We start from the raw sequence: 21,019 nt of genomic DNA on the forward strand, positions 1-21,019 counted from the left end.
CTTCCCTCATGTAGGGCAAGGCCTGGGAGATGACCTTCTTTTCTCTCTTTGCTCAAGAATCTCAGTGCTGGAGGTTCTGTGAGCTCTACCCAGCTGAGAACCCTTTATGCCATAAAATTTAGGAACCTTCTGTGACATGTTTGGACAGACCTGAGTACCCTTAATCAGCATAACAACTTGTTCTCACAGGACCCTTCTCATCTGTCGCCTGCTCTGATATCTGCATGTTAATTTTTTTCCTCCTTCCTTTTTCCAATTTTATGCTTTAAGACTTTTTAGAATCTCCTTTACTGCTACCAAGAAGACTAGAAAGTTGACTTTCTGACAGTTAAGTAGAGGCAGGAGGAGTTACTGGACATTAATGGACTTACTCCATTGATAATTTGGGTGGTTTCTCTGGCCTTACGTTTAGAAGCCTTTTTCATCTTTGTATTTTTCTACCCTGCCATTTTCAATGAATGTTTCTTAAGATGACAGGTTCTCCAAGAGCTTAATCTGAGCTGGAGGAATTTAAAAAACTGATCCTAAGAAAGGCCAAAGGATTTCAGAGAAAGGAAGAATTTGCAAAGTGAGATCTATAATAATGTCTATCTTGGGGTCTCCTGAATTAAGTATGCACTGTTTAAAAAATAATAACTCTATGTATCTATTAATTTTGGAGCAAACAAATGCAACACTCATCTTTTCTAGGCTATTGAAGTTTGTAATTAAGTGATGAGATGTACTCTTTCCAAATCAGCAGTAGTTAGCCGTCTAGATGTTTCTTTTATCAAGTAAAAACTATATTGCTTTTTTAGAGATGATCACAGAAATGAAGAAACATCACTAGACTAGCTAAATCAAGACAGTGAATGGAAGGGAAAAAGAATCATTTAAAAAAACAACTGAGTCCATACAGAAACATTCCTTCCAAAGATTTTGACATGGTGAAGGAAGTTATTTATGTATTTCAACTGTTATAAGGTTGTATAATGTGAAAGAAGAAGGCAGATCTAGAGGAGTACAGAAAAGGGGACTGGGGAAATGTCCTTTTACAGACACAAAGACTTTCTTTTGTTGAAATGGGAAAAAAAAAAAAAAAAAAAAAAAAAAACCCAGAAGCTGAACTTGGTGGGTTTGAGGGCTTGCAAATGCAACCAGCTGAAACTTCGTAAACATTTAGCATAAAACTCATTTTTAATCTCATAAACTTAATTTTTTCCCCTAGCATATGGGATGCATAAAAAGGAAATAAAACTTTAGTAAATTGAGCCTTACTTGTGCTTTATAAAAAAGAAATTGAATTGCTCTAATGGCAGCTGCAGCTGGCTTTCAGCTCTGAACAACCAGTGTAAATCTAGTTTTTAGTGCTTGATTTAGTAAACACTCAGCTGCGAACAGGCTTCGAAAACAACTCTGAATGCAGGGTTTTCCGTAAAGGCAGTTATGTAACCTCTGTGTGTTATGCCTTTAAAATATGTGAAGAACAGCAGAATCCCTGATATCTTATAATTATCCTTTGCTCTATGTTTAAATCTGCATGGACTTTGCTACTCAGTGTACACAGAGCTGGCACAAATGGGTTCTAATAGGCTATAAATCTAACTGTATGTATAATACTCATTAAACATTTTTAGGGACTTCCCTGGTGGTCCAGTGGTTAAGACTCCATGTTCCCAATGCAGGGGGCCTGGGTTCAATCCCTGGGCATGGAACTAGTTCCTGCATGCCACAACTAAGATAAAATATCCCAACTGCTTCAGCTAAGACCCAGCACAGCTAAGTAAATATTAAAAAAAAAAATTTTTTTTAAGGTACAGCACTCTGGCTTGAAAACCAGAGTTGAGCTGAACTTTTATCTCCAAGTGATAATCACAGCTCATTTTAGGTTCTGCTCTTCGCTGAGTCTTGACACATTCCCCATACACTGGGCAATATCCAGCTGCTTCTAAATTGACGCACAAATAATGATTCTAATGCCAGTTTATCCTAAATATTTCTCAGTGACGCGAATTGTGTGGGGGATTTTTTGCGTTTTGCTTGTTGTTGTTTTTTTTTCCTCAATCACTCTATATAATCACAAAATGAGAGTTGGCCCCTTACAATGTTACTACTAAAGGAATCTTGTAAAATAATTCTGGCTAAGATGGCCGAGGTTAACCCCAGGAACAACATGGAATTAGGATAAATCCGTGCCTCTTTCTTCCTCCCTTAATCATCTTCCAGTATTTCAGGCTTATTTTCAGCTGGCTGTCAACCCATCCTGACTAGTCAGGATAAGTGGTAAGGTACTTAGTCTCTTTTTCAGGGACATTTCCAATTTTAGAAGAGAAACTTGAATGTGTAAAAGTCCTAATACCTGAAATTTGTGCTATTTTCAGGACAGGTTCTGGGGTTGGTATTCTGAGCAGAGGGCCATTTGTTCTAAGGCTGAGTCTGGACACAGTGGCTGGACTTTAGAGAAATAAATTCACACACATGCTTCTTCCCACCATCTGGTCATTCAGCAGCCAGCAGTCAGAGCTTAGTAAACTTTATGAAATGTGAAAACAGGATTGCTGTATAGCGTGATAGGTGAAGTGAGTCCCAAGTGGATGAATCTACTCATGGCTGTGCTGTGACCAGCTGAGTGACCTTAGGGAAGTCACTTAACCTCTCTGAGCTTCTGTCTGGCCCTTCAGAGCTGTTGCAGGATCAATTAAAACATGAGAAAGTACTTTGAAAACTGTAAAGTATTATACAATGCCAATGGGCTTAGATTATTCAAGGCAGTGCAGGTTATATACACAGTGAAGAGTGTCTTCTTTCTTCAAAGAGGGTAATGGTCTCCTGTACCACTGAGTTTCAGACAAATAATGTGAGCAATAACAGATCCTGTTCTGTCTGTGGATGAAATTCTGCATCCTGGAGAAGACTGGATCACTGACTATGCAAACAGTGAAAAAAAATGAAAGCACCACAGAAATACAAGTGAAAATATTTATCGTGAAAAGTGCTGGTTATTTCAGGTGTAATCTGTAATTATACCCTACCCAGTCAGGGGTCAAATAACATCATGTCTCTTTTTAATACTCAGTAACTTGAGAGCCTACTTGTTTATATTGGAAGTTCAACATTTTTCTTTTCGATATTTTCATTTTAAATTTTAAATTAAAGCTTTGTATGTATGTATTGTTTAGTAGTTTAAACTCACAATAGTTTAAAATGGCCAATATTAGTCAAAGATCTATTTCAAAGTTTAACTGTTTCCTGACTTACCCCATCTCAGTTCCCCTGGTCCCAGTCCTCAAAGGTAGTGACTTTCAATTCATTTAAAGCTCTTCTGGCCTTAACATGTCTCCAGAGCTCTAAAAGCTATGCATTACATTGTTACCTTTTGATATGTTTATTTTAGACATTATTTATTTAAATTCTTTTGTTTTCTTTTACTTTTTAAATTTTTTGGCCGAACTGCGGCAGGCAGGATCGTATTTCCTCAACCAGAGGAAACCTGCATCCCTCACAGTGGAAGCACAGATCCTTAACCGCTGGACTGCCAGGGAATTCCCTTTAAATTCTTGTTATGAAAGATATATCTACCTCTTTATTCTGCCGTCATTTTGTTCCTCCTTTCTTATTTTCCCAATGTAGTTCTACTGTAATTTTGATTAAATTAGTATGATGATTATTCTAATATTCTTTATAATTGAGCATCTCTGTATATATGGTTATCTTTCCTTCCTTACTCTCTATTTTTGATAAAATTAAGAATGCCTGTTTTTTCATTTGCTAATTTTTCTTTGTATTTATTTTTAGTAATTTCCATTTCTTCTAATAGCCTTTTGCTAAAACTTTCCACAAAACTTATCACAACAGCTAATCTATCAGTTCTTATATATACATTTTGAGACATTGCTGCCTAGAGATCTTTCTAGGCTGGCTGGACAATGATCATTTTTGGATAACTTTTGGCCTCATTCCAAGACTCAGTGGGCTTTCTGAACTTGTAACTTGCTTTTTGCTTCTCTTCAGTTCAGCTAAGTTCAGTCGCTCAGTCGGGTCCGACTCTTTGCGACCCCATGAACTGCAGCACGCCAGGCCTCCCTGTCCATCACCAACTCCCAGAGTTTACCCAAACTCATGTCCATCGAGTCGGTGATGCCATCCAGCCATCTCATCCTCTGTCGTCCCCTTCTCCTCCTGCCCCCAATCCCTCCCAGCATCAGGGTCTTTTCCAATGAGTCAACTCTTCACATGAGGTGGCCAAAGTATTGGAGTTTCAGCTTCGACATCAGTCCTTCCAATGAACACCCAGGACTGATCTCCTTTAGAATGGACTGGTTGGATCTCCTTATAGTCCAAGGGACTCTCAAGAGTCTTCTCCAACACCACAGTTCAAAAGCATCAATTCTTCAGCGCTCAGCTTTCTTTATAGTCCAACTCCCACATCCATACATGACCACTGGAAAAACCATAGCCTTGACTAGACAGACCTTTGTTGGCAAAGTAATGTCTCTGCTTTTTAGTATGCTGTCTAGGTTGGTCATAACTTTCATTCCAAGGAGTGTCTTTCAATTTCATGGCTGCAGTCACCATCTGCAGTGATTCTGGAGCCCCCAAAAATAAAGTCTGACACTGTTTCCACTGTTTCCCCATCTGTTTCCCATGAAGTGATGGGACCAGATGCCATGATCTTAGCTTTAAGAATGTTGAGCTTTAAGCCAACTTTTTCACTCTCCTCTTTCACTTTCATCAAGAGGCCCTTTAGTTCTTCTTCACTTTCTGCCATAAGGATGGTGTCATCTGCATATCTGAGGTTATTGACATTTTCCCCAGCTATCTTGATTCCAGCTTGTGCTTCATCCAGCCCAGTGTTTCTCATGATGTACTCTGCATAGAAGTTAAATAAGCAGGGTGACAATATACAGCCTTGACGTACTCCTTTTCCTATTTGGAACCAGTCTGTTGTCCGTGTCCAGTTCTAACTGTTGCTTCCTGATCTGCATATAGGTTTCTCAAGAGGCAGGTCAGGTGGTCTGGTATTCCCATCTCTTTCAGAATTTTCCACAGTTTATTGTGATCCACATAGTCAAAGGCTTTGGCATAGTCAATAAAGCAGAAGTAGATGTTTTTCTGGAACTCTCTTGCTTTTTCCATGATCCAGCGGATGTTGGCAATTTGATCTCTCATTCCTCTGCCTTTTCTAAAACCAGCTTGAACATCTGAAAAGTTCACGGTTCATGTATTGCTGAAGCCTGGCTTGGAGAATTTTGAGCATTACTTTACTAGCGTGTGAGATGAGTGCAATTGTGTGGTAGTTTGAGCATTCTTTGGCATTGCCTTTCTTTTGTTTCTCTTAGCAGATAGTATAGCAGAGGGAATCAGGATGGCAGCCATTGCCACACCAGTCCCTTGAATCGGATTATTTCATTCATCTGTATACTTGTTGCCCTGTTATCACTAGGACTTTTGCTTCACTATCATCTTGAAAATTCCCCTTTTTCTCACTCTTGTTTTGATTCACCTCTTCGTTGATTCCTATATATTCCTTCTCCTTTTACCCCCTTACATAGTTGAAGGCATCTTTAATAGCTTCCTGAAAAGTATAGAAAAGAAAGTTTTTGAGATTTTACATTTATAAAAGTGTTTTAATTTTACCCTATCTATAATTTATGGCTGAGTATTTAATTCTAAGTTGGAAGTAAATTTCCTTCAGAATTTTAAAGGCATTATTTTACTGTCTTCTGGATTCCAATGTTGGTCTTGGGAAGTACAAAGCCATTCTGAATCTTAACAGTTTGAATGTGACCATTTTCCCTCTCTCTCTAACTTGAAGGAGATTTTCTTGGTCCACAGTACAGGCAGACCTTGTTTTATTGTGCTTCGTAGATACATAAGGAAGGTTTCTGACAACCTATGTAGAGCAAGTCTCTTGGTGGCATTTTTCCAAAAGCATTTTATTCACTTCTTGTCTCTGTGTCATATTTTGGTAATTCTTGTGATATTTCAGTTTTTCCATTATCAACATCAGCTGTTGTACTGTACTCCTGTACTTTTCAAGGTCCTGTACTGTTAGATTGAAAATATTATTTTTGCATTTGTTTTTTATGTATTATTTGTGTGAAGTTTTATAAATCTATTACAGTATAACACTATATAGCTGATGGTGTTAGTTGGATATCCAGGCTAACTTGTTGGACTTAGGAGCAAATTGGACTTACAAACACACACTCAGAATGGAATTCATTCATATGTAGGAGACTTACTGTATTTGCTATGTTGAGCTGTGATTAGTGATCTTTAATGTTACTATTGCGAAAAGTTTATAACTCATTGAAGCCTCAGATAATGGTTGACATTTTAAATTATTTCATATTAAAATTTTCATTTGTTACATGTTTAAAAATTTCAACAACACTTTTTGTTTTCTGAATGCTCCTTTTTGGAGGATTCTATTCTTGCTTCTGGAATGCAATTTTTGCCCCTGAAGATACTAGTTACAGTTTTTTAAAAGCATTCCTCTCTTTGTATTATTTGTTTCCTTGAAGTTTTTTTTTCTGGTTTGCCCTGATATTTATCTTTCACATTGAAAGTGAAAGTCACTCAGTTGTGTCCGACTCTTTGCAACCCCATGGACTTCGCCAGGCCAGAATACTGAAGTGGGTAGCCTCCCCTTCTCCAGGGTAATCTTCCCAACTCAGGGATTGAACCCAGGTTTCCTGCATTGCAGGCGGATTCTTTACCAGCTGAGCCACAAGGGAAACCCAAGAATAATGGAGTGGGTAGCCTATCCCTTCTCCAGGCGATCTTCCTGATCCAGGAATCAAACTTGGATCTCTTGCATTGTAAGTGGATTCTTTACTAACTGAGCTATCAGCGAAGCCCATCTTTCACATTAGAGTTTTCTCATGTGTCTGGCAGCCCTTGTTTGTCTGCTCATAATCAAGATTAGGGAACTTAAACTCTGATTAAAATCTCTGCAAATGCGGTTGAGGTTTGTTAATTTTGAGTTTCAAGGTGGGGTTATCTTCACTTGAGTCACTTGGAGGGAAGAGGTCCATGTTAATATTTTGAAAACTTTCTCTTTTTCTCTGTTACAGTTTTGCTAGTCTTAACAATTTTTGCTAAAATTTCAAGATCAACATAGTAGCATACACTACAGTATCCTATTATAATTCTGTGCCTTTGAATAACTTTTGTGTTGAATAAGACATTTGTGAATCTTGTTTCTTTTGTCTTTTACTGACCTTGTAAGCTACATAACTATAAAATGTGGCTTATTTCATAGTGCCTTTTGGTATTATTCTCTCTGAAAAAGAGATTTTTCTATTGCAAATATGACAAGCAATGTCTTTAAAACAAAAGAAGTATGTCCCAGTCTCCTTACTTTGAAATACATGATTTTCATCAGCTGCTTTTCTCTTCTTGGCAGCAACCATTTAGAAAATGACAGACTCTACTTACACCATCATCATCCATTCTTCCCACCATCTGCTTTCCCTCCAAGCCAACAGACTATACCTCTTCTTGCAAGGCAAATCCAATCAATGCTTATACTCCAAGTGTCAGACCCTACTAGTGGCACGTCTATCAGCAGCACAAGAGTTGCAGATGTCATAGGACGGAACCAAGCTGAAATAGGTGCCTTGTCTCCTTAGCTGTTAGGTAGGAGGATTTCTGATATTAGATGTTGGGCTGTTCTGCCACCCTGAACTTTCCTTTTCCTCATCTCTAAGTTGGGAATAATAACGCTAATTTTCACAGTGGTCATGAGCATGGATAGCCTGGATAGCATCACTGACTCAATGAACATGAGTCTGAACAAACTCCAGGAGATAGTGAAGGACAGGGAAGCCTGACATGCTGTAGTCCATGGGGTTGCAAAGAGTTGGACATGACTTAGCGACTTAACACCAACATGAGCATTGAATGAATTGATTAGGCTGGAGGCTTCTCAGAACTGCTTTAGAGCAATTTTAGCATCTGGGCCTTTTAAAGGAGGTTTGAGGGGGTGGGGGTGCCTGAAGCATGCTCACTCTGCCAGAGGATGCAGGTGCTGCCCAGTGCCCTAATATGTGGATTCTAGGGCATATATTGTTTCAATAATTACTCACTTCAAGTTATTTCTTTGTGAGGTTATTTTTGTTACTCATGAAAATTTCATTGCAGGAATGAAAGCCAGGTAATGAGAAATAACTGCATAATTCCTACCGGTGTCATAAGAGACAAATAGGACCAGACTACCATGTTCATTCTCTTCCCTCTTTTCAACCAAAGATTCTGTCCGATGAACCCCAATGACTGGTTTTATATTAGTTCATAGACTGATATACATAAACTATGTATATTCAGTGGGAAATTCTGGCCCAGGTAGTGTTCTTATAGGTAGTGTTGTCATGGCATGAAAAGACTGTGAATTCTAGGGCCAATTTGCCCTGGGTTGGATTTCTGTTTCTGTCCCTGCCTTTTTAACTTGTGTGAGTCACTTATCTGGACTACAATTTCCTTGACAGTAAGATAGGGTTGATGACACTTGGCAGTGTTGATGACACTTGGCAGTGTTGATATGAAACTATGGTCATACAGTATCTGGTACATAGTACATAGCAGTGAAAGCATGGCATCCTAACCTCTGGACTGCCAGGGAATTCCCCACAATTTGAATTTTTAAATAAACTCCCAAATATATTCTTCTTAATGTCTGCTACAGTCTTATGCCACACATTTTTTCTTTAATAGCCATAGGGTATTTGAGAGAGAGTATCTAGTCCAGCTTTATTTTTTTTTTAAGAAGTTATGGATTCTCAAAAGGTAGAAAGAGGGAGGTCACAAAATATCATACAAAAGGCAGTGTGTGTCTTTGTATATTGTGTGTCCAGTACCATATGGGCTGCATTTCCAAGCATAGGGTTAGACTCTCCCCTGGCCTTGGTGGGAACAGGGTCTGCCAGGAGAAAGAGAAGGACAATGCCTGATCTTTAGTCTACTTCTTTCTAGTCTTCATGACCATCCCTGGGTACAGTTCTCAGTAACTTTAGTGTTTGGTAACCATGAAGCTTAGAAACACAATAACCATTGATCCATAAAGTACTTATTAAATACATGTAAGAAAATACATGAAGTACAGTAGTAAAATAGCTAGTGATTAGAAGCATGAGCTTCAGAGTTAGAAAGACAGATTTCAGCCCCATCCCTTACAGCTGGAGGGTCTTACATAAATTTTTTATCCTCAATTTCAAGAGTTAAAAAAATGGAGATAATAATAGTTCTTGATTTACAGGATAATGAGATCAAATGAAATAATGAGTATATGTTACATAAATAGTCTCAATACATATTACATTTTTAACAAAAAGTTTAATGATTTTTATCATTTTAATTTACCATATCAGTATCTCATTAAATATCTCTCAAGGTACTTCTCTATGTATGTAAGTTCACAAGGCTATGGAAACTGTTTCTTTACACAAGTGGGATCAAACTGTACATTATATTATCTGATTTATTCACTTGAGTGTATGTTGAAAGACATTTTCCAAGTCAAAAAAAAAAAAAAACTACAACATCTTTTCAAATGGCTATAGTGAATTTTATTTGAGGAACCCATCTTAACTTATATAGCCATCCCCTCACATGTGAACTTTTAATTTGTGTCCATTTTTTTTTTTCTAACTAAAAAATTTTGTAATGGATATCTATAGGTACTTTTAGGGGAGAGCACACATGTGCATTTTCATTCTCAAGGTAAATTTTAAGACGTGGGATCACAGGATCCTTAAACACTCTTATTTTAACTAAATTAGTCCATTTTAATATCTCTGCTGGAGACCAATGCAAAGTCTGGTTTGGATATTTTTCTCAAAATATTCCCCACTAATATATCACACATTATTATCTTCATTTATTTTTAACCATCCTAGTTACATAATTTGCTGGTTTTTAAAAAGAACTACACATATAGCAAGATATGAACATCAATTTTCTCAAAAACAACCAACCAACCATTGTTATTAGTTTCTGTATCAGTAAATATAAACCTATCACATCCTTTGCCTTCCCAGGTGGCGCTAGTAGTAAAGAACCCACCTACCAATGCAGGAGACATAAGAGAGGTAGATTTGATCCCTGGGTAGGAAAGATCCTCTGGAGGAGGGCATGGCAATTCACTCCAGAATTCTTGCCTGGAGAATCCCATGGACAAAGGAGTCTGGCAGACAAAGAGTTGGACACGACTAAAGTGACTTTGAACAACATATTCCATCCTTTGAAGCTCCTGCATATAGGCATATCTTGATTTAACCACATTAAAAAATATGGGCATTTAAAATGTTTCCAAATTTTTACTTCTACAAATGATACTCCAAATAAAATCCTTATACATGCTTGTTATATACATGTAGGAATATATCTCCAGAACAAATAACTAGAGGGAAATTGTTAGACCACATGGTCGTTACAAATAAAGTTTTAATAAATTACCACACAATTTCCCTCCAGCAAGATTGACAAACTCTTACTCCTAACAACAATTTGTGAAAATACTCATTTCCCAACAACTGTGCCAATAGGAGTATATCAGCCTAAAATAATTTTTGTCAATTTGATGGATCAAAAAAAATGCTGATTTAAAAAAAATATTGGAGTATAGTTGATTTGCAGTGTTGTGTACAGCAAAGTGAATAAGTTATACATATACATATATCTACTCGTTTTTAGATTTTTTCCCATATGGGCCATTACATTATTGAGTAGCATTCCTTGTACCATACAGTAGGTCCTTGTTATTTATCTGTTTTGTATATCGTGGTGTGTATTTGTCAATCCCATCTCCCAGTTTATCCTCCTCTCTTTCCCTCCCCGGTAACCATAAGTTTGTTTTTTGTATCTGTGACTCTATTTCCATTTTGTGAATAAGTCCATTTGTATTACTTTCTTTTTAGATTCCACATGTAAGTGATATCATATGCTATTTTTCTTCCTCTGTCTGACTTCTCTCAGTATGACAGTTTCTAAGTCCATCCATGTTGCTGCAAATGGAATTATTTCATTCTTTTTTATGGCCAGGTAATGCTTATCAAAAGTGACAGAGTGATCTCAGTTTGTTTTGAAGGCAAACCATTCATCATCACAGTAATCCAAGTCTATGCCCCAACCACGGATGACAAAAAAGCTGAAACTGGACATTTCTATGATGATCTATAGCATTTTCTAGAGCGAACACCGATAAAAGATGTCCATCTCATCATAGGGGATTGGAAGTCAAGACATACCCAGAATAACAGGCTAGTTTGGCCTTGGAGTACAAAGTGAAGCAGGGCAAAGGCTAACAGAATTTTGTTAGGAGAACCCATTGGTCATAGGAAATACTCTTATTCAACAACACAAGAGATGACTCTACACCTGGACGTCACCAGATTGTCAATACTTAAATCAGATTGATTATATTCCTTGCAGTCAAAGATGGAAAAGGTCTATACAGTCAGCAGAAACAAGACCTGGAACTTACTGTGGCTCAGATCATGAGCTCCTTATTGTAAAGTTCAGGCTTAATTTGAAGAACGTAGAGAAAACTACTAGGCCATTCAGTTACGACCTAAATCAAATAACCCCTTACAATGATACAATGGAGGCAACAAGTAGATTCAAGGCACTAGGTCTAGTAGCCAGTGCCTGAAGAACTGTGGATGGAGGTTTGTAACATTGTACAGGAGGCAGTGATCAAAACCACCCCAAAGGAAGAAATGCAAGAAAGCTAAGTGGTTGTCTGAGGAGGCTTTACAAATAGTTAAGGAAAGAGAAGCAAAAGGCAAGAGTGAAAGGGAAGGATATTTCTATCTGAATGCAGAGTTCCAGAGAATAGCAAGGAGAGAAAAGAAAGACTTCCTAAGTGAACAATGCAAAGAAATAGAGAAAAACAATAAAATGGGAAAGGCTAGAGAAAATTTGAGATATCAAGGGAACGTTTCATACAAGGATGGGCACAATATAGGACAGAAATGTTAAGGACCTAACAGAAGCAGAAGTGATTAAGAAGAGACGGCAGGCATACACAGAACTATACAAGAAAGGTCTTAATGACCTGGATAACCATGATGGTGTGGTAACTCACCTAGAACTGGACATCCTGGAGTGTGAAGTGAAACAAAGCTAGTGAAGGTGACAGAATTCTAGCTGAGATATTTCAAACCCTGAAGGATAATGCTGTTCAAGTGCTTCACTCAACATGCCAGCAAATTTGGAAAACTCAGCAGTGGCCATAAGACTGGAAAAGGTCAGTTTTCATTCCAATCCAAAAGAAAGGCAATGCCAAAGAGTGTTCAAACTACTGTACAATTGTGCTCATTTTACATGCTAGGAAGTTAATGCTCAAAATCCTTTAGGCTTTAGCAGTACATGAACCAAGAGCTTCCAGATGTACAAACTGGATTTCAGAGAGGCAAAGGAACCAGAGATCAAATTGCCAACATTCATTGGCTCATGGAGAAAGCAAAGGAGTTCCAGAAAAACATCTGCTCTGCTTCATTGACTATGCTAAAGTCTTTGACTGTGTGGATCACATCATGCTGTGGAAAATTCTTGAAGAGATGGGAGTACCAGGCCTCACATTATCTGTCTCCTGAGAAATCTGTATGCAGGTCAAGAAGAACATTCAGAACCTGACATGGAACAACAAACTGTTCAAAGCTGGGGAAGGTGTATGACAGGGCTGTATATTGTCACCCTGCTTATTTAACTTATACGCAGGGTACATCACATGAAATGCCAGGCTGGATGAATCACAAGCTGGAATCAAGATTGCTGAGAGAAATATCAACAACCTCAGATATGCAGATAATACCACCCTAATGGCATAAAGTGAAGAGAAACTAAAGAGCCTCTTGATGAGAGTGAAAGAGCAAAGTGAAAAAGCTGGCTTAAAACTCAGCATTCGGAAAATGAAGATTGTGGCATCTGGTTCCATCACTTCATGGCAAATAGAAGAAGAAAAAATAGAAGCAGTGACAGATTTTATTTTCTTGGGCTCCAAAATCACTGCTGATGGTGACTAAAGCCATGAAATTAAAAGGCTCTTGCTCCTTGGAAGGAAAGCTATGGCAAACCTAGATAGTGTATTATAAAGCAGAGACATCACTTTGCTGACTAAGGTCTGTATAGTCAAAGCTATGGTTTTTCCAGTAGTCACATATGAATATGAGAGTTGGACCATAAAGAAGGCTGAGCGCCAAAGAATTGATACTTTCCAATTATAGAGAAGATGCTTACAGTCCCTTGGACAGTAAGGAGATCAAACCAGTCAATCCTAAAGGAAACCAACACTGAATATTTATTGCAAGGACTAATGCTGAAGCTCCAGTACTTTGGCCACCTGGGGGGAGGAATCTACTTATTGGAAAAGGCCCCAATGCTTAGAAAGTTGAAGGCAAAATGAGAAGAAGGCTGCAGAGGATAGGATGGTTAGATAGCATCATTGACTCAATGGTCATAAGTCTGAGCAAACTCTGGGAGACAGTGGAGAATAGAGGAAGCTGTCATGCTGCAGTCCATGAGGTCACAAAGAGTTGGACAAGACTTAGCGACTGAACAACACAATATTCCATTGTATGTATGCACCATATCTTCTTTATCCATTATTTTTTCAGTAGACATTTAGGTTGCTTCCATGTTCTGATTATTGTAAATCATACTGCAATGAGCATTGGGGTGCATGTATCTTTTCAAATTATGGTTTTCTCAGGATATATGCCCAGGAGTGGGATTGCTGGATCATAGGATAGCTCTATTTTTAGTTTTTTAAGGTACCTCCTTACAGCACCCCCGTAGTGGTTGTACCAGTTTACATTCCCACCAAGAGTGTAGGAGGGTTTCCTTTTCTCCAAACCCTCTCCAGGATTTATTGTTTGTAGTCTTTGATGACGGCCATTCTGACCAGTGTCCGGTGATACCTCATTGAGGTTTTGATTTGCGTTTCTGTAATAATTAGTGATGTTGAGCATCTTTTAATACTCTTTGGTCATCTGTATGTCTTCTTTGGAGAAATGTTTATTTAGATTTTTCTGCTGATTTTTTTGATTGGGTTGTTTACTTTTTTATATGTTGAGCTGCACGAGCTGTTTGTATATTTTGGAGATTAAGCCCTTTAATAGGTTGCTTTGTTTGCAAATATTTTCTCCCATTCAGAGGGTTGTCTTTTTGTTTGGTTTATGGTTTCCTTTGTTGTGCAAAAATTTGCTGATTTAAATAGTATTTGACATTAATAATGAGATTGAATGATTTTCAAACTTTAATGTCCATTTATAGCTATTATTAATTTTCTATTTGATTGTCTTTTCCTTCTAGGTGTGCATGTATGTATGTGTGTGAAGGTGTGTGTTCCTATATCAATTATTTTTCTTTTATATATGTTGCAGATATTTTTTCTGGTTATTGCTTGATTTTTAACTTTGTTAATAAGGTCTCTTCTTGTATGATCTCCAAGTTTTTATGTCATATAATTTATTTAAAAATAACTTTATTAAGGTATATATCACATATCATACCATTCTCCTGTTTTAAGTAGTTCTTAGTTCTCCTATTCAATAGTTCTTAGTATATTTATAAAATTGTGCAACCTTCACCACAATTAATTTTAGAACATATTGATCAGTGCCCCAAAAACCTCTATACTCATTTGTAGTCACTTTCCATTTCCCCTAAAGATGTTCCTACTTCCCCATCCTAAGCAACCGGTTTTTGTTTCTATAGTTTTTGCTTATTCTGGACATGTATAAATGAGGTTATATAATATGTGATGTTTTGTGACTGCCTTCTTTCACTTACCGTAACATTTTCAAGTTTCATCCATGTTATAACTTTATGTTTTAAAATCATCTGGAATTGACTTGTGTAAACTGCATAAATAATTAGATATAAATTATTGATCTTTTAAAAAAAGCTTAGTCAGTTGTATCAGTACTATTTCCTTGAGATTCAGCCCGTCCTTTTCCCACTAATCTGTCTCCTTCATCTGTGTGAATGGACCTGTTTCTGAGCATCATTTGTTTATTCTTGTGCTGCCATCGCGTAACTGTGAGGACTGCAGCCTGATAGTATAGTTTTGGCATATTATAAGGCAAGTCTTCCCTTATTTTTCTTTTCCTAAAATTTTCTTGGTGATTCTTCTGCATTTTTCCTTCTCTTTGAATTTTAGAATTGGGTTCTCGAGTTTCATCAAAATAGTGTTTAAATTTTGATTGGAACTTTGTTGAAATTGTAGATTAATTTTTGAAGAAATTTTATCTTTGCAATACTGGGTTTTCCAATATTTTAATTGAATTTATGGCTGTAATTTTAATTCATAAGAGGGAGGCTAGATATTCCATCTGGAATTAGCTTTTTAATTGGATATTGATGCATAGGAAGGTCACTTACTGAGATTGAAACTGCAGAGGGAGGAATAGAGTTTGATAAAAAGATAATGAGATCTGCTTCTATGCATTGTACCTGAGATGCTTATGAAAATTGAAGACAGAGATGTATATATCAAATATTGCATCACTAATTTTGGTGATTTTTTAAAATAGCAATGGGAAGAAGAAATGGTTCAGAAGGTCTTTTGAGTGAGAATATGATATTTAAACCATAAATGAAATTATTAGACTTGAAAGCAAATCCAATAGCTTCTCACATGTAGTTGCAAATTTCTTTTTTAATAAAGAGGAAACAAAACACCACTAATTGTTTTATTTGACTTACCTCATGTTGAGAAACTACTGCAATAAATAATTCTTGAACTCATAGCTGGCCATGTTCCCTACAGCCTTCCCCTTTCTCCAAGTTCCTGGTTGCATTGTATTTTTCCATTATCCCAGATTTCAGCATACCAGGTTGTAATCTGGGTTTCCTAGGCAACCTAAGTGGTTATGATGAAGGTGATGATAATGGTAACCAGTGATTTTCTTCTTCCCTGTATATGGCTACTCTTATATAGGGAAGAGTAAGGGAATAAGGGAGTAAGGGAATAAGATCCCTAATTTCTCAGTCTGAAGTCCTCAAATATCTCAAGAAACCTTCCAGGGCATTCTGGTGAGTTTCTAAGCATGGTTCCCTTAGATTCCTCTCAGACCTTGACTTCTCCCCCTCTGCTCCTGTGTCTCCTCCACAGTGACTTGATGCCTGCTCTCTGATGTCCACCAAAATACTAGGGGTTTGACTCATAGCCATGTCCAGCACAGGGTCATGCTGCCTTTCAGCTGGGCCACAACTGACGTTCTAACACATGCTGTATCAAAGATGGGTAGCAGATGTACAAAAGCCTTGCTATAGTCTCTTATTAGTGGGGAGACTCTGGTCTCTGAACCTCATGTAACTTTCTTCCCTGGACAGAGAAGAGCCAGCGTGGGCTCTCAGCAAACACCTGTCTGCATGGGAAGGATTCACTGGATATGCTGTGTAACTCCACTGAGTTCAACATCTCATTCTTCTCTAGTTGTCCACCTGGGTGTGGGGCCCTAACCAAACTTTTGTGCCTGATTATCAGTCTCTTCAGTCATGGTCTCATAGATATTTGGTGTCCCATCACTGGGCATGTCTAGAAATGACGAGAAAGTCTGAAGCCTAGGATGACGACAGTGTAGATTCAAGCTGAAACCCCTTCTGCTCATCAAGGGAAATGAATCAGAATCATGTATTAAGTTTGAGTCATCCTAATAGGCTTGTAGCCATCTGCTCTTACTTGTAAGAAAAGAGACAAATTGTGGTTTCAGGCATATGGCTTTTGCTATTAAACCTTATTGTATTCTTTTATTGGTGAAAGCAAGACATTATTTAAAACTAAGAAAATGTTATGAAAGTGTTAGTAGCTCAGTTGTGTCTGACTCTTTGTGACCCCATGAACTGTAGCCCACCAGGCTCCTCTGTCCATGGGATTCCTAAGAAAATGTTATAGCATGAGACTAAACCTATAATGAAATATTATATATTATATTTATGATTTGATACTCAAACTAAAGGAATGCATATGAAGGCAGAAATAGATGGAACATGGGGAAAATTGTGGCCATGGACAAAAACACCAGCTTCTATGTTACTCATCTCTCTCTTTTTTTTTTTTTTTTGGATTGGGAGTGCCTGTAAGTTGAGAGAGAGACTGCCTCGATGGCCATTCTTTGACCTAGTGGTGAGTTAGGAACTATCTCCTCTGTATTTGTCCTTCTCTTCACTTCAAAGGGATGAAGAGGTTTGGTGACCTCAACTTAACCTAGTCTTTAAGACCTGCTGTGGACACTCATTATGACTTCTCTGTTTTGATTGATTTGAGCTATTGGAAACACAGAATTTAATATTAGAGAGTTCCACCTTGACGATGTCTTCCAAAGTCAGTAGAGATAGAAGGGTGGGTGAATCTGAAATGTGAACTTTAGAAGCTTGCTGTTCTAACTCAACCTCTGCTTTCAGACAGGACTTCCATTCCATCGTTCAGTCTATTCTAATAATATCTCAAAGACAGCCTGTGGTTACGTAGTGCCATGGCTCACAAGCATTATTATTTAGAAAAACGTTTGCAACTTTTGAAACATAAGGCATGTATTCCCATTCTATCTTCAGTGAAAGTGACAAATCATTATTTAGTCCTTTTGCCTCCAAACTGCATGTGGAATGGGATGTAAAGGAAAAATTTTTTAAACAGAAAAAATTTATTCTTTCACAAGTCTGAAGCACAGACATGAAAAATTAAGATGGTGGCATGGTTGGTACCTTCTGGAAACGCTGAGACAGCATCCATGCCGTGTTTCTCTCCTAGTTGGTGGTGGTGGTTGGCAATACTTGGTGTTCCTTGGCTTGTCGTTGCATAGCTTCAAGTTTTGTCTGCATCTTTACCTGGACACTACGTCTCCATGTCTTCTCCTTTCTTGTCTCTTATATGGAAACTTGTCATTGGATTTAGGGCCCAGTCTAAGTTCAGGATGATCTCATCTTGAGATCCTTAATGGAATTTCATCTGCAAAGACTATTTCCAAATAAGATTGCATTCACAAGTACTGGGGGTTAGTACCCGTCATGAGAAATATATAAGCTTTAATGTCAGACAGACCTGAATTTAAATCCTGGCTTCACCACTTCCTATCTGTGTGACCTTGGAAAAGTCATTCAACCTCTTGGAATTTCTCTTTCTGCTACTCTAAAGTGGAACTCCAGTTCCATCTCAGCAGGTAGTTAATATGGATTAAATAAAATGATAGATGTGAACAGGGCTGGCATACATTATGTATTCAAGAAATTCACTTAACCTATGTGTTATTTTCAGATGTGTCCAACATCTAAGTCACTATTTCGTATTGATCTTGCTGCTTATGTAGCAAGTGACGTCAATAAGGAAAGAGTTCATTACAACCAAGGAAGTCTTTAGAAATCTAGTTACAGCCTGAAGATTGGACTGATACCCAGGAGATGGAATTATTTTGCAACCTAAGATTAGTTCAGCGAAAAAGATTAATGAGTCACATTATACAATCAGCTCAAGCTAATGACAAATGAATATGTTCTGGTTTTTAGCTAGAGTTGATTTAATAATATTTGTGCAACAACAGCATTAAATTCAAAAGCTGTTTTAGTGAGTTGACCCTCACCCAGAACTTTCCTTTCAGAGATGAGATCATTTGGGGACAGCCCCTTGTATTCTGGAGGTTCTAGTGTTGTCAAGAACACCTCCAATCCTCAAAGACCTTGTTCTTTCTCCTTTTTCCCTGTGAAGTGTAAACTAATTAAAGCTTTTATCTACCTATTCCCACAAATTACATTATCTGGAAGAATTATAGGCTAACCCAGAATCAGGCATTGATACCTTCATTGACATTAATTTATCTGGTAACCATAGCAAATAGTAGAGTCTTGAGGTCATTTGTATTGGAGAAAAGTAAGCCAGGACAGGATACTCAGACTCTTGGGAAGACATGGGTCATCTACAGGGGCTGAGCAACCACTGGTGGGGGGAGGTATTTATTACCCTGACCTATTGGAACTCTGATTATGTTTCAATTCATATTTGGGTCAATTATGCCTTGTTTGGCATTCCTGTCTTTGGATTCCTGTCCTTCCCACTAGGTTGTATCTTCAAGGGAAGAGAGCTTCCCTTTCATATTTGTGACTTGTCCTCAGAGAGCCTTCCTCGTGTGTAGTAGGTATTCAGTAAATTAATAAGTCAGTCAGTGGAAGTAAAGGAGATATGCAAAGTGGAATGAAAAGGCATTGAAGGAAATTTGTGGGTTTTTTTGACTAAGATTGAACTTCATAAGTCTATTTCCATTTGATGCTTCATGTAAACTACCCTTCTTGAGAAGGCTTCTGTATTTTCTGCCCACTTTTGGGTCTGTCTACCCTTTCTGTGATCTTTATAGCCATTACCTCCAGTACATCTGGGTAGGCTCATCTCCTGTGTGAGACTTGTGATTATCTCTGCTCTTTCCATCTCACTGAATACCTGGCATCCCTCTGACAATGCTTCGAGTGACCAGGAAGATATCCTCCACTTCACTGTAATGTCTAAGAATTCTGCCTTAGATCCCAAGGAATTTCTCCTATTTTTTTCTAAAAGTTTTATAACTTTACACTGAAGTTTGTGATACATTTTGAGTTAATTTTTATGTAAATTATAAGACAGATTGAAGTTTTTCTTTTATATATTTTTTTGCCTGTGGATATTCAGTTGCTCCAGTACCGTTTGTTGAAAAAATTCTTTTTCCATTGAATTGTTTTTGTACCTTTGTCAAAGATCAGCTGGGTGTTATTTGTGAGAGTCTATTTCTGGGTTTTCTATTCTGTTCTGTTGATCTATGTGTTGATTCCTTCACCAATATCATGGTTTTGATTACTGTACCTGTACACTACATCCTGTAGGCTGAACACATAGATACCTAAATGAAAAATACAATACCATTCACAGTCACTCAGAAAAAACCCCCAAAACTTAGGTGTGTAAAGCTAACAAAACATGTATGGGACTATATGAAAAAGACTACATAACGCTGATGAAAGAAATCAAAGATGTAAATAAGGAGAGAGAGATACTGTGTTCATGGATTAGAAGACTCAACAAAGTAAAGATGTCAGTTCTTCCCAAACTGAAATCAGATTTAATATATATCCTATCAAAATTCCAGTGAATTTTTGCAAACATACATAAGACTATGCCAAAATTTATGTGGAAAGGCAAAGGAGTTCATAGTGAGGCAGGAGGCTGTAAATTCCTCAACTGGAGCCCACCTATCTCTTATCTCAAGAAGTACAAATAGAAGGGTGACTGATTGTAAATTTCCAACCTGGAGCCCATCTATCTCCTACCTCAGGATTTGATGATATAAATATTAAATATTTTCTTAGAGTTCTACAGGTCCCTGAGTCTTTTAATTTTCTCTGTTGTTCAGATTGAATAATTTCTACTGTTCTATCTTCCAATTCACTAATTCTTTCCTCTCTCCTCTCCATTCTGATAGTGAATCCATGCACTGGGCTTTTAATTTCAGTTACTGTGTCTTTCAGTTCTAAAATTTCCATTTGGCTTTTCCTTATTATCTGCTAATTCTTCTCTGAGACAGTTTTTCTCACTGAACAATTTTTCTGTTTTTCATTTGTTCCAAGTGTGTTCATAATTGGTCTTGGAAGCATTTTCATCATGGCTGCTTTGAAATATTTGTTAGATAGTCCTGAAATCTCTGTCACTTGAGATTAGTACCCACTGATTTTTTTAAATGAAAAATTGGACATTTTCGTATTATGTTAGGACAATCTAGGTCTTATGTAAATCTTCTCTTTTAGCTGACAGTTTCTGACAGTGCTCTGTCAGGGAAAAGAGACCCTATTACTGCCACGGGGTGGTCCAGGGGAGTCTGGGTTGTCCATATTCTCCACTTGGTCTCTGTTGACACCAGAGCAGGGACCATCCCTTAATCTTACCTGGGCAAGGACGGGAGTTCCAGCTCTCTAGAGATACTGCAGTGCAGCTGACCTCCTTCCCACTGGACCATAGTGAATTTTTTGACTGTTCACTAAACCTTCTCTCAATGGTGTTTTCACATGTTTTTAAAAA

Source organism: Budorcas taxicolor, chromosome 13 (assembly GCF_023091745.1).
Source record: "Budorcas taxicolor isolate Tak-1 chromosome 13, Takin1.1, whole genome shotgun sequence".
Classification (NCBI taxonomy): Eukaryota; Metazoa; Chordata; class Mammalia; order Artiodactyla; family Bovidae; genus Budorcas; species Budorcas taxicolor.